Source organism: Podarcis tiliguerta (assembly GCF_965153285.1).
Source record: "Podarcis tiliguerta genome assembly, chromosome: 11".
Lineage (NCBI taxonomy): Eukaryota > Metazoa > Chordata > Lepidosauria > Squamata > Lacertidae > Podarcis > Podarcis tiliguerta.
Window position 1 is genome coordinate 62,484,410 of NC_139544.1, and position 12,934 is coordinate 62,497,343.

At 47.9% G+C, this 12,934-nt stretch overlaps 1 long non-coding RNA gene across 2 annotated transcripts; it reads left to right on the forward strand.

Moving 5' to 3' along the window:
- The first annotated feature begins 3,841 nt into the window (after nt 1-3,841).
- Nucleotides 3,842-9,277, forward strand: LOC310659612. 2 transcript variants are annotated; one of them, XR_014502862.1, is made up of 3 exons: nt 3,842-4,049; nt 4,887-5,169; nt 8,908-9,277. It is a non-coding gene; the product is annotated as an uncharacterized lncRNA (long non-coding RNA). The 2 variants fall into 2 exon arrangements; XR_014502863.1 differs by having other exon boundaries at nt 5,088-5,169.
- The last annotated feature ends 3,657 nt before the right edge of the window (nt 9,278-12,934 follow it).

Genomic DNA, 12,934 nt, shown 5'->3' on the forward strand with positions numbered 1-12,934 from the left:
GCTAAGTCTGCCTTCTGGGATCCGATTGTGAACAGAATGTGAGTAAACTCTTTTTATACTTTTATAGAAGACTGTGCCGTGTCTTATCTTTTATGAGGGAATAAGGGGGAAATACCAGAACAGTTATTATAGAGGCTTTAACGAGCCTGAGCAAACACATCCGCTCCGAGTTTAAAAAGGGGAATGTTATTCTGCTAAATTGTGAACTTGTTCACGCAAGTTGGAAAAGCTATAATCAAACAATATATCCTCTCCTGCATCCTTGAACATTCCCACAATTCATCAAGTGCACTCTTTTGTACAAGTCAAGCTGCCCATGGCGAGTGTGTTCCAACAGTATGGAACTTTGAGATATGACAGGAATTCCACCACCTAGATCTTCCTGTGTTCAAAGCAAGGTTTTAGCTCTTACGGCTGGAGAGTCAGGCAATGGAAATGTCTGAGATGCGTTTGATTTGCAAAAGACATTCAATTTGTGGAATAGAAAGTGGCAGAACACCACTTGGCGTGTACAGCTCCCAGCTAAAACCACTCCGACATCACGTGAGGGAAATATGACATAATGACGCATCCATTTCCCATGCTTTGTGTGGGAGGCCTGTCTTTGCATACAGACAACCGCTAAAGAGGGATGTGGTATCAGGGATCAATCTGGTAAGTCACTGTAATAAACAAAAATCTGCCCTTATTCCCTTATGGGGGACACAAGAGCCCTTATAGGGTCCTTTGTAGGTTCTGCATTGGTCGGAGAAAATAACAGAGGCCAACCAGAGAATATTGAGAAGCAAAACAGCTCATAAGCCTGATCTTTATTGAACTGTTGCAACAGGATGCTCCACTAACACGCAGGAGAAGGAGGAGGACCCAGAACAAAGGTGTGCCCGCCCTTACATAGACATTTTAAATTGCCCCCCTGGAGTCCAAGACCACCCCCAGAAACATCAAACATACATCACAGAAGGGATGTAGCTCAAGATCAACCCCCAGATACATCATACCTACATCACAGAAAAGGCGGTCTACAACAGAAATCTGAGTGCATTGTTTATCTCCTGTCTGGCAGGCTACCTGTTAATGGTTGGATACCCTGGGGAGCCTGGCTAGTTTTTTGTAATGATAAATACTTAGTTCCTGAGCCAGGTCACAGGCTCACCCTATTAATACACAGACATACCCTTAAGACAGGATTTGTGATGGAAAAGACAATGGGGAGGCTTTTTCCATTTTCCTTCGACCTTGCAGAGAAAACATTTGGTCAGTTTGGGAGTCAATATGGTTTCAGGGCTGTTTTCCTGTGCTACTTCAGGCATGTGGTTTATATATTTATGTACATGTTTGCTTGGTACAATTATGAACATTTATTATATATAGGTAAAGGTAAAGGTACCCCTGCCCGTACGGGCCAGTCGTGTCTGACTCTGGGGTTGCGTGCTCATCTTGCTTAAGAGGCCGGGAGCCAGCGCTGTCCACAGACACTTCTGGGTCACGTGGCCAGTGTGACGAAGCTGTTCTGGCGAGCCAGCACCAGCGCAGCGCACGGAAACGCCATTTACCTTCCCGCTATAAAGCGGTACCTATTTATCTACTTGCACTTAGGGGTGCTTTTGAACTGCTAGGTGGGCAGGAGCTGGGACTGAACGACGGGAGCTCACCCCGCCGCGGGGATTCGAACCGCTGACCATACGATCAGCAAGTCCTAGGCACTGAGGTTTTACCCACAGCGCCACCCGCGTCCCTTTATTATATATATATATATAAGACCTTAAATTTTTTATTTCATCACTAACTTCACATCTGGTGCAGCAGTGCAGACCTATGGAGTTCAGAGGTGTGCATTTCAGCAAAATTTGTCACTAACCCTTAATTGTCGGGCACCAGCTTTTCTGCTCTTAGGATTCCAGACTGTCATTATTTTCCCATGGCATACTGGAGAATCAGGAAAGCCTGGAAAAAAGGAGACTGAGAGGAGATACGATAGCCATCTTCACATATCTCAAGGCCTGTCACACGGAAGATGGAGAAGGCTTGTTTTCAGGCCCTGAGGGGAATGGCGACTCCCTCAATATTGAGGGGGCCAAAGCCCCTTCCACCCCCTATGGATTCCAGCAAAGTATTGCCCAAAAACTGGCATCTCCCAAATAACTGACCTTTTTGTGAGAAGGAAGTATCTATCATCCTGCAAACAAATCAGAATGAATGTTCAGCAAGCAGGAAGCCTTCTTTATGTTTGCATCTGATTTATTGTTATTTTCTTGGAGCAGAATGTGGGGTATTTCTTCAGAACAGTTTTATTTGAGGCTGCTGCAAACAGGTGTTCTGCAATCCCGAAGAAACCACAGTTAGCCAGTTTGTGCTCTCTGTGCAAGCGCCTATCTGAGAATACCTGCAGTGTGTTCTGTTCCCTTGAGGGCCTCTTCCAAGCTGGTTAGGAGGAATCGGGCACACGGGAAACTGAGATGTCCACCAGTCATGACTCATGGAGGCAATGAATAGCTCGGAATCACCAGCTCAAATATTCCACTGGGATTTGCTTCCAAATAAAACCCTTTTCTGGCATTGCATCTCCTGCCATTGCTGCCTCTTCAGCCTCTAGATGGCAGCAACTGATGCCACAAGGATGCAAGAAGGAACCTCCTAAGGCCAAGGGCCTGCTGGAGCCTCCATGGGGAGCTGGGAGCAAAACGTGCCATTCAGGAGCACAAAGAGGGCTTGGGCAGTGCTTTGCAATATGGACAGACCCTCCAAGGCTCCCTATTTTCCAGGGACAGTCCTGGATTTACAGAAGCTGTCACAGTTTCTGATTTGATCCCAGAATGTCCTGCTTTTCCATCATGGTGGGTGGCTAGTTATAGCCCTCCCCTTCTCCATGAATTTGTATAAATTTGTCTGACCCAGGGGCCAGATGCGGACCAATCGCCTTCTAAATCCAGCCTGCGGATAGTCCGGGAATCAGCCTGTTTTTACATGAGCAGAATGTGTCCTTTTATTTAAAATGCATCTCTGGGTTATTTGTGGGGCCTACCTGGGGACGCAGGTGGCGCTGTGGGTTAAACCACAGAGCCTAGGACTTGCCGATCAGAAGGTCGGTGGTTTGAACCCCCGCGACGGGGTGAGCTCCCATTGCTCAGTCCCTGTTCCTGCCAACCTAGCAGTTCGAAAGCACGTCAAAAGTGCAAGTAGATAAATAGGTACCACTCCAGCGGGAAGGTAAATGGCGTTTCTGTGCGCTGCTCTGGTTCTCCAGAAGCGGTTTAGTCCTGCTGGCCACATGACCCGGAAGGTGTATGCCGGCTCCCTCGGCCAATAAAGCAAGATGAGCGCTGCAACCCCAGAGTCGGCCAAAACTGGACCTAATGGTCAGGGGTCCCTTTACCTTTACCTGGTGTTTTTACATGAATAGAATGTGTCCTTTTCTTTAAAATGCATCTCTGCGTTATTTGTGAGGCATAGGAATTCGTTCGTGGGGGTTTTTTTCAAAATATAGTCTGGCCCCCCACAAGGTCTGAGGGACAGTGGACTGGCCCCCTGCTGAAAAAGTTTGCTGTCCCCTGATATATAAGGGGTAAGAAAAAAAATTCAGGTATCATGGTCCCAAGCTGTGTAGGATTTTATACGCCAAAACCAGCACTTTGAATTTAGCGCAGTAGCTAATTGGCAGCCTGTGCAATTCTTCAAAAAGTGGGGTAATATACAGTATAGACAATACTCTGTCCCTTTGCACCAGCTACAGCTTCCAGACCAATTTCAAGGGCAGTGCCACACAAAGCACATTGCATAGAAAGCACATTCACACTTCAAAAATATGACTTAAACATCTTTTACTTCATGCTTGTCTTAGGAGTATCTCCTTCAACAACAGTGCTGGTGACAAAGTGCCCTTTGATGAGAAGGGCAAATTGTTAGCTGGATTTGATATTATCAGTTGGGTCACTTTCCCAAAGAAATCTTTCCTAAAAGTGAAAGTAGGAAGAATGGAGGCTCAAGCACCACTGGACGGACAGATCTCCATCAATAAGAGAATGATCACATGGCACAACCAATTGAACCAGGTAGGGTCAGACTGGATAGTCTAGGGTACAAAGTACAAAGACCGGCCCCCTGCTGAAAAAGTTTGCTGACCCCTGAGACTCTAATCCTCGTTTAAAGCCACCTAAGTTGGTGGACCTCACTGCCTCATGTGGGAGCGAGTTCCACAAGTTAATTCCTGCAAACTAGGAGCCAGCAAAGCTGTCGGTTCTTTTGACTGATCTTGCCACTTCATAGCAACATGGAATTGCAGAGTTGGAAGGGACCATGAGGCGATCATCTACCCCTTCCTACGTGGGAATATTTTCCCCAACGTGGGCTTGAACCCAAGACCCTGAGATTTAGAGTCTCCTGCTGCACCTACTGAACAACGAACAACCACCCAAACTTCTCCTCTACCCTTTAAGTAGCCTCCAAAGTCTTATAAAGCTCTACCAAAGAAATTTCTAACTCACCTGCATGCGCAAAGCCCTTGCCCAGTGATTGCCCAGGTTCTGGAGGCCAATATTATTTCGGTGAAGAGTTGGTGGTGATGGAGGGTGGAGAGACTGGTGTGTTGCCTCTATTTTTGTTTGCTAGTTTCTTTGTCCTCCAACTATAGAGGTAGATCAGGCCTCAGAACCTAAATAATAAATCAAAAAGGACTTTAATTTCTAGGATTCTGAAGCTATGCAAGAATGGCTCTTCTTCTCATCAGACATCCAATTTCCTCGTTTGCTTTTCTTCGATTATTTTGGACATCCCAGGGATAGGCATATTTCAGTGCTTTGTACTTTTATGTACTTTGCTTTGTAGATCTCGGGGAAAAGAAGTGATTGAAAATATTTTGCTTCTGATCAAATGTTGCAATTGTTTTCCAGATTTTGAAAAATACCTTCTTTGCACTACTGCGTCCATGCCAAGCGACACTCGTTCTTGCATTAGGGTGTCTATGGATTTAACCTCTCTATGCCCACCAGGCTCAAAAGATCTTTTGCATGCGCTGCACTGGCCTTTGGGGCTCTTATGAGACGCCCCTCAGATTTTCTCCCACTGGTGACTGCTCTGTGTCTTCCTTAAAGTGACAGATCCCCTTTGCAACCCCTGTGATCATGACGACTTAGAAGCAACTCTCTGGCCTGCAAATTGCCACGTCTGAGCAAAGTAAGGCATTGCATTTCCTGCTACATACAAAAAAAATAAAAATTTGATTTTTGGATACTGAGAAAATGCTGCATTTATACAGCATGAATACAACCTTGAGAGAAAGTTTCTGATCTGCAAGAAAGCAACACTGATCTGGCAAAAAGCCCTAAATTATGCATTAGAATTTTGGGGTTGAATTTTGCTACTTGACATGCTTTTTAAAGCTCAGATTTTAATAATTTAGTAGTGCTTCCATATTATGTTATGTTAATTGGGGGAGGGGGTTGTTTTAATCCTTCCTTGTATGGAAAATATAATTTACAGAGCTGTGTGGAAGTTGCCCAGGGTCGTTTGACCCTTTTGATAGTTCTCTTTTCTCCTTGAAAAACTACCCGAGGCAATTTTATTTAAGCTTTAAAAATAACATACAACTTTTACCTGGTGTACTTGCTTTTGTCACACTGGAGGTACAAGACAGGCAGGCAGGTGATATTCATGGTGTTACTGAAACATATTTACATGAATTTTTATCTGAGACTGACTAATATTTACGGATGATTCTGGGACAGCTGCATCTCCCCACAGGCTTTGAGGAAGATTTGCATTTTTAACATACATTTTTTTAAAAAAAAATTAACCTAGTCATTTCAATGAGGAACTTACGTGTTTGTTCTCAACGGCTGATAACTGAACTAGCTGGGAAAAACTGACCCAGGCAAATGACATCGCAGCATTCTATACTACAGCATTGTTGTTGTTGTTTAGTCGTTTAGTCGTGTCCGACTCTTCGTGACCCCCTGGACCAGAGCACGCCAGGCCCTCCTGTCTTCCACTGCCTCCCGCAGTTTGGTCAAACTCATGCTGGTAGCTTCGAGAACACTGTCCAGCCATCTCGTCCTCTGTCATCCCCTTCTCCTTGTGCCCTCCATCTTTCCCAGCATCAGGGTCTTTTCCAGGGAGGCTTCTCTTCTCATGAGGTAGCCAAAGTCTTGGAGCCTCAGCTTCAGGATCTGTCCTTCCAGTGAGCACTCAGGGCTGATTTCCTTCAGAATGGATGCATTTCATCTTCTTGCAGTCCATGGGACTCTCAAGAGTCTCCTCCAGCACCAGAATTCAAAAGCATCCATTCTTCAGTGGAGGAACAAGGTAGAAGATTATAAAATGATGCCTGGCACAGAGGAAACAGACAGAGAAGCTTTCCTCATCTTTATGAAACACCGGAATGTGTGCACATCCAATGAAGCCGAATGCTGAAAGATGATGGGAAGATAAAAGCAAGTACAGGGCATAGTTAACCTGTGGAACTCCCTCTCACAGGAGGCAGCAATGGCCACCCACTTGGATGACTTTAAAAGAGGATTGGACAAATTCATAGAGGAGGAGAGGGCTCTGGATGGCCACCAGCCATGCTGCCTATGCTCTGCCTCCACAGATGGAGGCAGCAATTGGGCATTGCTCTGATCTAGCAGGCTCCTCTAATATCCACCTGCCATTTACTCTGGCGCCCCCTGCTGTTGGCCTCCCTGCCGCGCCCCACCTTGCGAGTCCCACTGGGCACCAGCAGCCACCCCTGGCGTGCCAGACTTGTGGCGCATGGCGTCGCCTCTCCCTTTTCCCTTCAGCCTGGCGCTTTCCCCGAGGCGTTCTGGGCCTGCTGCATTTTCTCAGGGAAAGGCAGGCATCTGCTCCGGGGACTGGCAAATTCCCCATCATTCTTGATTTGCAAATGAAGGCAGCTGTTCCTCTAGCAGAGAGGCTGTTGCCAATTATTCAACTGGGATAATGAGGTGATAAATATGTTTGGGAGGAGCAGGAGGGCAGGGATTTCCCTGGCTTAGCCTGAAGAATGGGATTTCCTCTTGGTAAATTTGGTCCTGTTTTGGTGTTCTCCCCCCCCCCCCCGCCCCCACTATGGGTTGCAAGGGAGTCTATTTTGGCTGGATCCAAAAACTGAGAAGGATCCAGCAACTGGGTCTATATATGCAGCACTGATGGTGACAAGCACCTCCGAAACACCATCAATTTTCTCCCCTTGCCTAATAGCTGCAGAGATTAGCCAGATGTGCCGAAATGGCTCTCTGATGATGGTGAACACCAACAGTGGGAAGATTGAGGCTGAGGGGGGAGGGGGGAGGACCAGCCAGCCACATTTCTATTCCTTTGCCGCAATCCAGTAGGGACAGGCATAAGGTTCTGCAATTAGGGCTTATCCCCATCTCCGCTTACTCCATTGTTTTCCGCCAGGGAAACCCGATCTTTAGCGCTGGATCAGACTAAATGGTGAAAGAGTTTTCTATGGATTGCTGTGTGTTCTGATTTAGAGCTAAAGTGCCCCCCCCCACTCACTTTGACTTAGGGAACCCCCCTCACACCAGGAGGCATTGCCTTCACGCTTCATAAAAACAAGATTCCAAGGAATCTCCCGGACTTCCCTCCTCCCCTTTGTGGGTCCTATTATTAATCATTTCCTCCTGCATCTTTTATGATAATCCAAATCTTTTACACCTCCATTATGTCCAAAATTCACCATTAAACTACAAGTGTTATTCCAACCCTACTATCGATTTTAACGGTTTACAATGGTCTTTAACATAAGTTTTAAAATGTCCCCATTCCTAATTAAAATTTTGGTCTTCCTGATTTCTGATTCTTCCGGTCATTTTAGCCATTTCGGCACAGTCCATCAACTTGATCTGCCATCCTTCTCTGGTCAGGACTTGATCTTTTTCCCGTCTCTGGGCCAATAACATCCACGCAGCTGTGGTTGCATACATAGATAGTCTTTTCTGCTCTTTTGGGATTTCAGCACCTAGAATTCCTAAAAGGAAAATTTCAGGTTTTTAAGAAGAAGAAGAAGAAGAAGAGTTTGGATTTGATATCCCGCCTTTCACTCCCTTTCAGGAGTCTCAAAGCGGCTAACATTCTCCTTTCCCTTCCTCCCCCACAACAAACACTCTGTGAGGTGAGTGGGGCTGAGAGACTGTGACTGGCCCAAGGTCACCCAGCAGCTGCATCTGGAGGAGCGGAGACGCGAACCCGGTTACCCAGATTACGTGACTACCGCTCTTAACCACTACACCACACTGGCTCTCAGAAAAGGTTATTTTAAACATTTTTTCAACTCATTATATATCATTTCCCCAAATTCTTTTACTACCTTACATTTCCACCACCTATGATAAAAGGTGCCTTCTTTTCTCCCCTAGTATCCCCCTTAGTACTTCTCAATCCTTCCTACTATGGCTTGGTTTCCAGACTCTTGAACATCTTGGTCACCTTCCTCTACACACATTCCAGCTTGTCAATATCCTTCTTTAACTGTGCCCAGAATTGGACACAGGAGTCCAGGCTCTAAAATGTCCTAGCTGCCCCTTGCTGGTGGCCCCAGGAGCAGCACTTTTGCTAGTCTTGGGCCTTGAGAATTGCAATTCTCCCTCTCCTCCCAGCTACTGGAATTTCCTCCCAGACTCACTTTGGCTTGGGGGACCCCCTCTCCCACCAGGAGGCGTTGCTTTCAAGCTTTCAAAGTTTCTCTTCTCAGTCCCATCGAACCTAGAAATTTGCTGGCTTGCTTCTTTTGGTACATAGTGCATCCAAATTTAAGGGAATTAATCTGCCTTGCATAGGTGTGTTGTCGTGTTTCGGGAAGGACTGGTCTGTGAGTTGTGTCTGGTTCCATGGAGTTGGCTGAATTTGACAACTGACAGGTAACAAAACTTCTGTTCTTCTAAACGGAGCTGGTCCTTTGATTTTCAGCTGGCTGGTGGATGCTGCTGACCTGCGTTCGAAACCCGTGCTGCACATTGCCAATTATGAGGCAGCTTTATGGGCAGAGGCAGCCTAATGAATGGTATCGTTGAGGCGTCAGCCTGGATTGTTTATGCTGCCAGAGGCTTGGCAGTGAAGCTTCTGCTAAGAAGGACTTCTGTGGCCACATCCAAAGCAAGACTTTCGGAAGGATGCGTCAGCCCAGATAATGAGGTGGAGATGCCCTGGCAGCTTCTCCAGCCAGCTGAAATAAATGTTTCAACCGAATGCACCATCTGAGGCACCCCAGATATATATATGAAACATGGAAAATGATGGAAATAGATGGAAGTATGGGTGCAAGGAGCTTGCGAACATATGGAAGACTTCTGTGGTTTGGGCATGGGGTCAAGCCCCAGGCCAGGCTCCCCCTCTGGGCACCTGGGGAGGCTTATTCGAGCTCAGCTCAGCTCCAGGACCCATTTATTTATTTGTTTCATAAAATTTATAGACTGCTTGATTGTAAACAACAACAGTTGAGATATTCCGTTCCACCTTAAGGAACAGGCATGATTGTTGTGTCTCACATGTCCGTTTACACTCCAGCACAGTATGCTGGGAACTTCCGTTTTGGACACGAAGAAGATCAGACATGTTTCCTTTTGTCCTAATGTACAGTGGTACCTCTGGATGCGAACGGGGTCCGTTCCAGAGCCCCGTTCGCATCCTGAAGTGAACGCGAGACGCAACTGCGTCTTTTCGGAGCAATGGCCATTGCACAGAAAACCCGGTTGCCTTTTACTCTGATTTAGTAGTAAAAAGCAGACTTTCCTGGGGGTGGGGCAAACAGAACTATGGATGAGCTCCTCCTCCCCTGCATGCAAAGCAGCTGTGTGAAGCCCAAGGCAGGGGAGGAAGAAGGGGAGACGGTGGGGGTGGATCGCCCTGGGTGCCCTCACTGAGGGGGGTGACATTCGGCACACCACCTGCCTGCGACTCCCAAGCTTGCCCCGAGCCATCGGTGTAAGGGGAGAGCTGCGCCACTTTGCCGGAGACATTCCCCCCTTCCCCCTTCGTTTTGACAGCTTGGGGGAGGATTGGGAGTCACGGGCATGCCAAATGTCCGCCATGGGAGGGCAACCTCCATGCCACGTCCCCCTTGGGAGCACACCTGCCCTGGGCAGTGCAGGCATACGATATGATAATATGATACGATAATCTTCATTGTCATTGTCCCATACAGAACAATGAAATTGGAAAAGTCTACATCAGACATTCAAAAACCAGCAAGCCTGCAATCCCAGTTATCCCAGCCTGGATTAGCCCCCTAAAAACTCTGATACCCCATAATTAAATACAATATACTCCCATAGAGACTAACTTACACTGCGTTTAAAACCAAAATCGCATTTGGCTAGAAACTGTTTCTCAGGCGGCTAGTCCTAGTTTTTATAACCCTGTACCTTCTTCCAGAAGGCAGAAGCTGAAAGAGATCGTTTCCGGGGTGCGCACTATCCTGCACTATCTCTGCAGCTTTCTTATGGCACTTGGAAGCGTAGATTTGATCCAAGGTGGAAAAAGCGCACCCAATTATTCTCTCTGCAGTCTTTACAACCCTGGACAGCATTGTTTTTTCCCTGAACCATGCATTTGCTCTGCCACTGGCCCAAGGCAGACTTTGGGGTCTCAAATTTCAGCGGCACCCTGTGCAATGCTAAAACTGGGCACTCCTGCACCTCTCACACTCGGTCCTACAGCGTTGTGGTGGCACTCTCTGCAACACAGCGCCCCGTGCACTCAGAGCGGCCATGCTACTCTAAAACGGCCTCTGCTGCCTCGGTTGGAGGGCAGGTGCTCTGAGGTCACTCCGCTCAATGCGCAAGGAGCACTTTCTGTGGCTTCTGCAGAAATGGAGCAACCAAGCAGAGCTAATTGCGGCTGCAGATGGAAAGTGGATGGCTGGGGGGAGAGGAGAGATTCCCTCCAGCCTGGAAGAAGTGGCACTGCCATCTTGGGCCAGAAGATGCCTCTGGGTGGTGGGGAGCAGTGGGGGGCGGGGGGGGGGAGAGATCACAGAGGGTATATGAGGCTGACAATACAGTCCATCTCTCATCAGCTTCAGGCTTGAATTAACCCTGAGTGAAGCACCAAGGGCTTGTTGCTCTGCAGCTGAATCCCAAGTGTAAAACTCAACTTTTGAAGAAGGTGGGTTGTTTTCCTGAAAGACAAATGAAGCGGCGGGGGTACGAGGGGTGGGTGGGATATTTGGGAAATGCGTTATTCTCACCCAATTAAAAATGCCTCCATCATCTCCATCACTGGTGGAGAGAAAGGCGAATAAGGGCTCGTCCACACTCCTGCTTTGTCCAGCACCTTGGAAGCACAGCTCAGTGTTGGTGCTGACCTTGAAAGCCCTAAACAGCCTCGGTCCACTAGACCTGAAGGAGCGTCTCCACCCCCATCGTTCTGCCCGGACACTGAGGTCCAGCTCCGAGGGCCTTCTGGCGGTTCCCTCACTGCGAGAAGCAAAGCTACAGGAAACCAGGCAGAGGGCCTTCCGAGTGGTGGTGCCTGCCCTGTGGAACGCCCTCCCAGCAGATGTCAAAGAGATAAACAACTACCAGACTTTTAGAAGACATCTGAAGGCAGCCCTGTTTAGGGAAGTTTTTAATGTTTAATAGACTATTGTATTTTAATATTCTGTTGGAAGCTGACAGGTGGGTGAGGTATAAATAAATTATTATTATTATTATTATTATTATTATTATTATTATTATTCCCTTGCCCCCCTCCTATATGGGAATGTTGAGGGTGGCAGGAGAGGATATCTTGTTTATCAAAACCTTCCTAACGTGCGCTAGCAAGTTTCTTCACTTAGCAGAGTGCAGTCCCCTTCTGACGCAGCAGAAAACAAGTTGCTGACTCGCATGAGCCTTTTACTATCATACAATTCAATCTAACTCAGATTGAACTGTGTGTTCCTGGTAAGATCCCCTTTGAATCCCTCCTAAAAGAACAAAGACACCACAGTCTTATTCATAGGTAACAAAAAGTAGTTTTGCTTACGATCAGGCAGAGCAGAGTGTGATCCCTGAAGGCAGGCTTTAGGCTTAAAGTTACAAACATGTACAAACAGGTTTTTTCCCATATGGGAGATAACCTGGGGAACTGCTGTGGCAGCCAGCCATACTGCTACGGCGGGAAGGTAAATGGCATTTTGGTGCCATTTCCACCCCGGGTGTCACCACTGACAAAATGCCGGGCGGCACTCACTGCAGGGCCTGCAGTGCGCCTGAGCCACGCATCTCTCCTGTGAGTGACACGGTGGTTTGGGTGCCCGCAGCCTCCGTGCTGCCCCAAATGGTCTGCCCACCACCTTCCCCACAGCTGTAGGGCAGCTGAGTGGGAGGAGGCAAGCAGACTCCTCAGAGGCCCCGCAGAGTATCCTGCCCGGCTGGCCCTGCCCAACGGGCGGCTGCCCCGCCCCTGGGCACAGGGCATGCATGCCGCCCCAGGCACCCAATTGGCTTGCTCCGCCGTGCCACCAATAGGAACTTACAAGATCCTGGAGAGTGGACTTAAGAGAGACCCCCCACCCCACCCCATAAGCCCTTTTATCTAGCTTACCTGTTGTAGGAATCCTTCTTCCCTTTCCCGCTTCTGCCCCAGTGTTCCCAAGGTAACTAGTCAGGCCTTTCCTGCGGCTTCATCCTGCCTAACCAGAGGAGAGCGAGGGGGGTCCATCTCACAAGCCTCCTTGCCCGCCTGCCCGCCTGCCATCCGTCACCCCTGCCAGCCATTAATATTAATTGGAGCTGAATAATTCACTGGCTGTTTAGGATCCTGTTGTTTAAGTCCGGCTCGTGCTGTTCTCCTTCGTTAGTCATTACGGAGAAAATCTCCAGAGCAGCTCTCATAAATCTTCCTCTCCTCTTGCAGACTGGGAAAAGAAAGCAGGAGCCACGCTAAGCAAGACCAGGGCAGGGCAGGGGCAGCATCAGAAGGAGAGGGGAGGGGGGAAGGGAGGGAGGGAGGG